Source organism: Suncus etruscus, chromosome 4 (assembly GCF_024139225.1).
Source record: "Suncus etruscus isolate mSunEtr1 chromosome 4, mSunEtr1.pri.cur, whole genome shotgun sequence".
Classification (NCBI taxonomy): domain Eukaryota; kingdom Metazoa; phylum Chordata; class Mammalia; order Eulipotyphla; family Soricidae; genus Suncus; species Suncus etruscus.
The window spans coordinates 121,150,411-121,159,254 of NC_064851.1; the positions used below are offsets into that span (position 1 = coordinate 121,150,411).

At 34.1% G+C, this 8,844-nt stretch overlaps 1 non-coding gene across 1 annotated transcript; it reads right to left on the reverse strand.

Annotated features, from left to right (window-relative positions):
- Positions 1-366: 366 nt before the first annotated feature.
- LOC126008203 (small nucleolar RNA U3) lies at positions 367-581 on the reverse strand. The gene has a single exon (XR_007495556.1). It is a non-coding gene; the product is annotated as a small nucleolar RNA U3 (small nucleolar RNA).
- Between the last annotated feature and the right edge of the window lie 8,263 nt (positions 582-8,844).

Here is an 8,844-nt window from a genome sequence, read left to right on the forward strand (position 1 = left end):
CTTTTTGGCGCGAAGGCTATAGAACAAAGGCAGTAAAATATTCCAGAGGGGAGGGAGACCTTATGTCTCCAAAGTGGGATCTACAGCTCGCTTATCTGGAGCTAACAACAGTCTGTGAAGGGGCAAGTTTTTGAAGCGTAACCATTAACTCCGGAAAGAAGCTAAAGGGAGTGGCCTAAATCTGGAACTGGCATTGGGGTGTTTACTTTTCTCTTTGGCTTCAAAGAAAATCTCCTTCAGCTGCGAAATACCTTTCCTGTTAGCTCAAAAGCTTACAGCAAAGTCTGCAGGTAGGCAGCCTTAGGTGAAAGGCTGCATAAAAGACAGAAGACAGAAAAATTTATCTCTGACAGGACACTGTCTCCAACAATTTTTTTTTGCATCCTCTTCCTCTACCCTCTCCAGAGGAAAGGGAGAATGATCATCAATGGCAAAAGGCAGTCACAGAAGCGACACCTAGAGCCGGCTTCATGCTCAGGAGAGGATGCTCTGGCTCCTCCTCATGGCTTCGGGTGCTCTCCATGATCAGAGAAATTTCTCTAGTCACATATTATAGAAATGATCCCTGAAAGTATAGTCTTAGATTATTGTTTTGATCTATAAAATAGTTTAATTATTTATCAAAAATTCAATTTTCAAATATAAAATTGACCTATCAAAATTTGAGTAGTCTAAAGAAACAATTATAAGTGATTATTACCTTGGTAATAATTTTGTTAAAAAACATATCCCTATATCATGAAGTTCCTCCAGTATTTTGCAGTTTTTATAAACTACCTTAAGTTTACAAAGACTACTTCATTCTAAGTGAAGTTTTTTATCACTAAAAAAAATCCTTACTTTCTGTGACTACCTCTTTATCTTCCTGTTTTAATGGATTCTTAGATATTTTTTGGAACTCAGTTCATGTCACCTCATGAAAGAAATCCTTTCTAACTGCCAGTCTCCATGTAACATGCATTTTCTTAAACTTCTGCTTTAATGTTCTGCTTCTTCTAAGAGACATGAGGGCTATCATTTTATTTGTCATAAAAGTCTTACAGAGGCTGAATAGCTTGGTGCATGATATTATTTGATTGTGAGATCAAAAATGATAATAAATTCTTACTCAAAGTGAGTTTTAAGTGCTTAGCCAATAGTATTCTTTGAATTTTTACCCCAGTACTGTGCATTTTTATACTCTGGTTAAATATATTATGTTTCATTAATGTCCATGAAATAATCTGCTAATATAGGGATTTTAACTGCCTTTTAGACTGGTTTCAGGATTCTTTTTTTTTAATTTAATTTATATACCTTAACAGTTATGGAAACAATATTTTCCCTTCTAAATCTTAAATAAATCCAACTAAACGACCTGGTAAGATCATGATTATGATAACCTAATTATTCCTATAACAACATTTATATTTTCATTTTCCAATGGACAATGTTATTTTATTTTGATTTAATTAAATAAACCTAACATTTTCCCAAAGACAAGGGCTTATAAGCTAAGCAACAGAACCCACAGTAAAATAAATACCTTAAATGGACAGAGATTTTTGTTTTAATGGTGCATTTTCAGCTTTCATTATTTCATTGTTTCTGTTGTACAATGTACTAGAGCAGTTAAAGGTGTCTTAATTATTATGTTCTTTTTTCAAATATAAATTCCTTATTTAAGCACCATGATTACAAACATGGTTGAAGTTGGGTTTCAGTCATAAATAGAACACCCCCCTTCACCGTGCAACATTCCCACCAACAATGCCCCCCTTCTCATCCCCTGCCTGTATTTGAGACAGGCATTTTACTACAGTTATCTTTTTAAGTTTAGTAAAGTGTTGTTTTTTTTCTTTCTTTCTTAAAGGATAAGTGTTAGAAAAATACAGTAGTAACACTGTGAGAGTGGCAATCGCACAGGCCCAGCAAAATATGAGAAAAATGGAAAAAAAAAACAAAGCCTTGGCCTAATTACAAGGATGCCTGACTCCTTAAGTTTTCTGCTGGGTCAGGTTTCTGTAGTTAAAGATTTCTGCTTTCTGTGTATTTCCATTATAGAATCAGATTGATGTGAAGTGTCCTCTAGTTCACTTCACTATTAGATGAGGAGAGACCTGAGCTGCAAGCAGGTTGTTGCTGTTGCTAAGTCGTCCGCGTGTTAAGAAAGCACTCTTTGGAGTAAGTCAATGCCAGAGCAGTGGTAGGGTCTTTCCTGGTAGAGGTTTACTTCCTAGTAATGTTATAGAAAATTGTGGTTGTTTCCATAGATGGTATCTATGGTTTAAGGGTGTATGGGAAATGTCCATTCTTCTAAGGCCTGACCTAAGTTATTATGCCAATTTTCAGGGTATAAGGCCTAACTGCATTATAAAATTTGTGTTCCCATCTCTATTAGATAAGAACTTGTTTGCATATGTAATATTTTACCATTTTAATGTACCTATGCAAAAGAGGAACAATGCCACAAGGTATTATTGGTGACTCTGGAGGCCGAGAAAACAAGTCCAACATTCCCTGTAACTTGGTTCAAACATGATTTCTAAACAGAAAGACTCATCTACCAGAATTCCTTATTGAACCGATCTCAAAGGGGAAAATAAACAATAAAAACCAGTGGACCAAATTATCACTATATAAGAGGATATTCAAAAAGAGTTATAGATGTTAAGGGAATACATCTAAGATATACAAAGGAGATACACATGTCCCTTTTATGTCTTTAAAAATAGTCAGGAGGAAGAGTGTTGAATCTAGGACACCACTTTGTTCGGCAATTTGGCCATCTGGAGTCTGCAAACGACTCCCAGAAGTCCCATGTCAGAAAATGTCTTTGAGTGGGGGCTTCTCTGAAATTGAGTATAGTAGCAAGCACAGGTACACAGTGAAGGAAGGTGGAGGATAGGAAGCCACTGAGAGTATATTAATAGGAACAGAGTATTGGTTTCTTCTCAGGGTGAGACTCTATTTTTTCACTTTGGGAGCTGGCTGGCAGCTGGCTTGAGTGAGGATAATGATATGCTTCATGAGGAGCAAAGAACCAAGGATAAAAATGGTTAAATGTGGGATAATAGGCAGTGGGGGTGAGAGTAAAGGACTATAAATGAGCCTGTAAGGTGATGAGCCAATGGGGGAGAGAAAGTATACAACAAAGACATTCTGTATATTATAAACATAGATAAAACCCTATGATATCCTATTAAATTATCTATTAATTACATTTGGGGCACTAGACACCCCCCACAGTTTGGACACTGGTGAGAGGAAAGTTGCCAGCGACTTCCCCAAGACAGCTCTACTTGTGCAGGGTGGGGTTTGGGGAAAGCGTTGGTTCCCCTTTAAACTGCTTCATGGCACCCACTTCACTGGCTCCCTGGGCTGGGGCCCAGAAAAGCCCTGGAGTTCTGGTAGGAAGCAGAGGGAAGGCTGTTGGTGGGGAGGACGAGCCCCATAGTCTCCCCGAAGCTTGGCAAAAGGGCCTTTGGTCTGGAGCCTTACTATTCCTCATGCTGGCCAAGGCTTTCAGTCCCAGAGAGGAAGTTAGTTCCTTAATTGTGCTGGAAGCCGGAAGATTACCATCCTGCATCCCACCCCCACCCCATTTGTACAGAGTGGAATTTGGGGAAAGCCTGGGATCCTCTTTAAACTGCTCCCGGCACCCACCTCACTGACTCCCTGGGCTGGGGCAAAGGAAGCCCCAGAGTTATGGGAGGAAGGAGAAGAAAGGCTTTTGGTGGGGAGGCCGAGCCCCATAGTCTCCCCTAAACTTGGCAAAAGGGCCTTTGGCCTGGTGCCGTACAATTCCCCATGCTGCCCAAGGCCAATTATTATGTTCTTTAATGAAACTAAGTCTTTGTTAGTCAATACTTAACTACTAGTTCCAGTCTCCAAACTAGATGTTACAGAATTTTAATCCTCCCTTATGTATACAATGTTTCTTTTTTCTTCTTAATAATAAAAATGAATAAAATAATAGCTATTTTAATAATAATATTAATATAAAGTAAAATATCACTCTGTCTCCTTAGCCATTTAAATTTTTTATTAGCAGTAATTCTGGTTTTCTTTTAGTTGATGCTACAATGTTTACACTATATATAACAACTTGATTTTACAATCAAGTAAGGAAAATAGGGGCTAGGGAGATAGTACAGAGAGTAAGATACTTTCCTTGTACACAGCAGACCTTTTATTTAATCTGGCAATTCATATGATTCCTTATGGAGCCTGCAGAAGAGATATTTAAGTGTTGAGCTAGGAGTAAGCCCTGAACATTTCTGGATGTTACTCACAAACAAAAAACAAGCACACACACACACACACACAAACACACACACAAAATACAAAACAAAATAAACAACAAAAAATAATACACAAAAAATTAAATATAATAAATATGCTATGAAAATATTATAAAATATGCAGATAAATACGGTATGCATATATTGTAAAAATTATGACAATATTAAGTAATGTCAATGTATGAAACTTTTATCAGAAAAGTGGTACATAGTGGCTGGGAGGATATTACAGTGTATAGGATCAAAAGATCATAGCAATTTATATTTAGTGAGAAAATCTTTTAAGCATATTAAGATATTAAGCAATGTAAGTATAATCTAGGCTAAACCATTTCTTTGAATAGTGTATGGGATATGGGAGTTTGGCCCATATCAGGGTTGCTCAGGTTTACTATCAGATCTGAGCTCAGGGCTCATTTCTGGCAGTACTCATAGAACCATATTGAGTGCTAGGGTTCAAACCCAGGTTGATCTCATGCAAGAGAATTGTCCTAGCACCAAGACTAGACAATTTCCATTAGCAAAGTCCATTTAATTCATCAAGTCTAGACATTTTTTTTGTTTGTTTGTTTTTGGGCCACACCCAGTAACGCTCAGGGGTTACTCCTGGCTATGCACTCAGAAGTTGCTCTTGGCTTAGGGGACCATATGGGACACCAGGGGATCGAACCGCGGTCCGTTCAAGGCTAGCACAGGCAAGGCAGGCACCTTACCTTTAGCGCCACTGCCCGGCCCCAAGTCTAGACATTTTTCATTAGAGAAATCAGTTTAATTTTTCAAACAATTTGTTATAAAATGACTCCAGACTGATATTACTGACTAAAAATGCTCACTTTTTAGAAATCATTATTTCAGAATTTATTAGTAATTTAATTGATAAATATGGATATCTTAATTCTTTCATATAGTAAATGGAGTTCATATTATAAAAACTAGATTTGAATAGGTTTAAAAAAAGACAAATTCTACATCACTATTCTTGTTGAAGAGCTAAAAAACATGACCTCGAGCTAGAATTAAGCTTTAAGACTGCTCTTGACATCTATTTATACAAATAATGTAGTCCATCAAGTAATAATGTATGATTTATGTCTAACAAAGTAGTCATTTAGAAAAGATCAAATAATTACCAGTGAGGATTTTCAAAAATACATATTTGTGCTAATGCAGAAATAATTGAAGTTGAAGAAACACAATTTAGAAGGTTATTTTGGGAAACTAAAATATGGAGAATGTATTTTGACCTCTTTCCGTGGTGTTATCTCCTTTTGTTTAAATATTTTTTATTTTCAATTCAGATGCCTTCAGGGATAAGTATTTTTATATTTTTTCTTTTACTATTAAACGTTCTAACTGTAATTTGCAATTAGTATAGATACCCCATTGGAACATAGTTCATAGTCAGTGTAGAGGTCTTTCCACAAAAAACTTTTATGTTATACTGAATTAAACAAATTTTTCATTATGTTGCCAGCAAATTTTATAAAATCATGTTACACGTAATAAATAAGCCCCAAACTGCAGTGCAATTGGTTTAATAAATTGCAAGTATTAAAGAGTTCTTATTTCCTACCTGGAGAAGATGAACATAAATATTTTTTTCACCTCGCCATCATATTGTCACCTCTTGAAAACCTATTTCATGAAGCAATGGAGGTAATTAATACAAATCAAAGGTTATTAATACAAATATAAAAATGGATATTATAAGAATCATTTCCTATCTAAAATTGTATAAAGACAGCAATTATTCACTGGCTGGTTTACATTCACTTTAAAGGGTTTTTAATAATACTATTTAATTTAATTTTTGAAATAATCATAGAAATATCCAAAATGTTTTGCTTTACCTTTATAAAATGCTAAGATTAAGAGTATTTGTGTTTTGATACAACTCTAGTTAGTGATAAATCAGAAATGTGAGATTAAATTTGACTCCTTCAACTTCTGCTTATTTTTGGTCAGTTTCCATTTTAAGAAAGTTTCTATTTCTTGCTAATTTGTATTTGTTTCTATTTTGCCCAAGATATTCTTTCTTGAATGGTATAATATTCTGTACTGTGTAATGAAAAGTACAAAGAACATTTTAAAACAGTTCTAGTTATCAGAAACTGGAAACAAATAATAAATGGAGCACCAAGGAAAAGATGTCAAGGTAGATGGCTTTAAAAACCATTATGCTGTTCTGTTGTTTTGAGATTGGATCTGGAATCAAACAATGTTCTCTTCTCAGCAGGCTAAATGTATCTGTGTAGCATCCAGCTTATTTATATTTGTATGAAAGCATATTGTACAATTATTGCAGAAAGCCCTAGATTTATACAATAGACTGTATTTTTTTTTATTTCAATAGCACCATTAAAATATTTTTTTTTTACCCCCAAACCAAAGAATCTTGTCCTGGAATAGATTAATTCCAAACAGAGAAAAAGATTATAAATGTAAGCAAATAGGAACTTGAGTAGTTGGGATCATTTGTACACAAATGAGTTCTACCTGTATTTCTAAAGAGTGAATTAGAGATTCTTTCTGGTGTAGACTCCAACACCACAGTGTAGGAAGTCCTACTGAACAGCTCATCATTAGACTGCTTTATTCGTAATGACCCTCTCTGAGTCAATGAAATCAGACACCTAGAATTTCAGACAGAAAACATACAAACACAAATGCCATTGAATGAAGTGAGAACATTCTTTCCTAGTTTGATCTTATTTAGAAATGCATTAATGAAGTTAAGAAGCTGAATCTTATTAAAATTGGGTGTAGAGAGTTTTAGTCTAATAAACTGGCTTCACTGGACCTCCCTATCAGCTTAATCAAGTAAAACTTCTGGTCATCACGATCAGCTCTGATGTCCTTACAACCTCTTTCCCCCTTTCCTGTTCCATATGCATGGACCTTAGATTCTGCTTTTCTTCTTTTTGACCTCACTGGAGTGGAATTGTTTCTTTTTGGACTATTGATGAGAAGCTCTTTTTATGTTTGCAATATTCCAGCATTCACTCAGGATATATTTGATGACATCACTTTAAGCATCTTCTTTAAAGTGTTTTTATTAACTCTAACATCTAAATTTATTTGCCATTTCTCAAAATTTTATATTAAATCACATACCTCACATTTTATTTTTATAAACTATGTACTGGTATATCTTTACCAACTTATTTTCAGGGGTCAAACATAATTTTCTATTTATCTCTGAAAATATATTTGTAGAATATAAATTCATTCTTAGTAAATATTTTAAATTTATTTTACTATCTTCCCAGATTTTTAAAGTTTCTATTTAAAATAACTTTTATTAAAAGAATTGAGACACCTTGAATTGACAAGTTATTCATGATTGGATTTCATGTATACAGTGCTTTCATACTGATCCCTTTACTAGTGTTTTGAATGAATTTTTTAATTCAATGATTGTGATTATATTTTTGCACTGATCTATACATTTCTATTTATAAAAATGCATACAATTTTTGCATTCTCTATAAATGGCATGGTTGTTTCTAAGTTGACAAATTTATTTGATTAGTCATTTTCAACTGCAGACAGTTTATTTTAAAATACAGTTTTGGTGGAAAAAATCACAAAAATGTATCAAGATTCATATAAAATGAGATTTAGAAGAAAGCACTGTCATCAACTCTAAGATTATTTGAGTGAAGTTGATATTTTAGGTGTTTATAATCAATATTTTTCTAAACCCAATTTCAGTGACTGCAAATGGTATTTATGGATGTATATAGGTCTTATACATGTACAAAATATACTGTGTATATATATATATCTGTATATATAAAATCAACTGAAATTAAAGAGAACAGCATAGAAGACAAATTACACTATCTTTTTGAAGTTTAAAACAAGTGTAAGTTCAGACATCGCTCAAACCTCTGAGACCCAGGAGCAGGTTGGCTGGTGCAGATCAAACAGACTCTCAGAACCTACAAAACACAAGAATGTTCCAAAGGAAAAGAAGGACAAATCCCCCCCCCCCACACACACACAGAAGCACAGAAGCATTGAAAATAGAAATATCCCAGAAAGTGACTGTCAAACCTGATTACTCTTCAGTGCAGTCCAAATAGACTCAAAGCACTTACAAAATTTATAAAAGAAAGGAGCAAATAATATGAGGGAGAAAATAATCAAATATTTACATTTTTATTTGCATATAAATATCACCGTATTTCAGCATTACTTTTACTAAGACTGATATGAGTTTACTTTTACATGTGTCAGTACTTTCTGTTTCCATGATTTTTATTAGCACACTTCTCTAAGCTCATAATTATTTCAAAACAATAACATTTCCTATGAATATTCAAATCAAGAGAAATGTTTACAAAAATAGTCAACTAATATAATCTGACATTCATCCAAATAAGTCAAACAAAATGAAAGGTTTTAAATCTGTCAGATAACTATTAATAAATTTTCAAAGAATTTAGTGCCTTAGATAAAAGCCAAGGGCTTATCATACTAGCTTGTTACTAGATGAAATTTTTCTGTTAAATTTTACTGTATGCTAAGAAGTCTGTTATCTTCATGCTCCATGCAA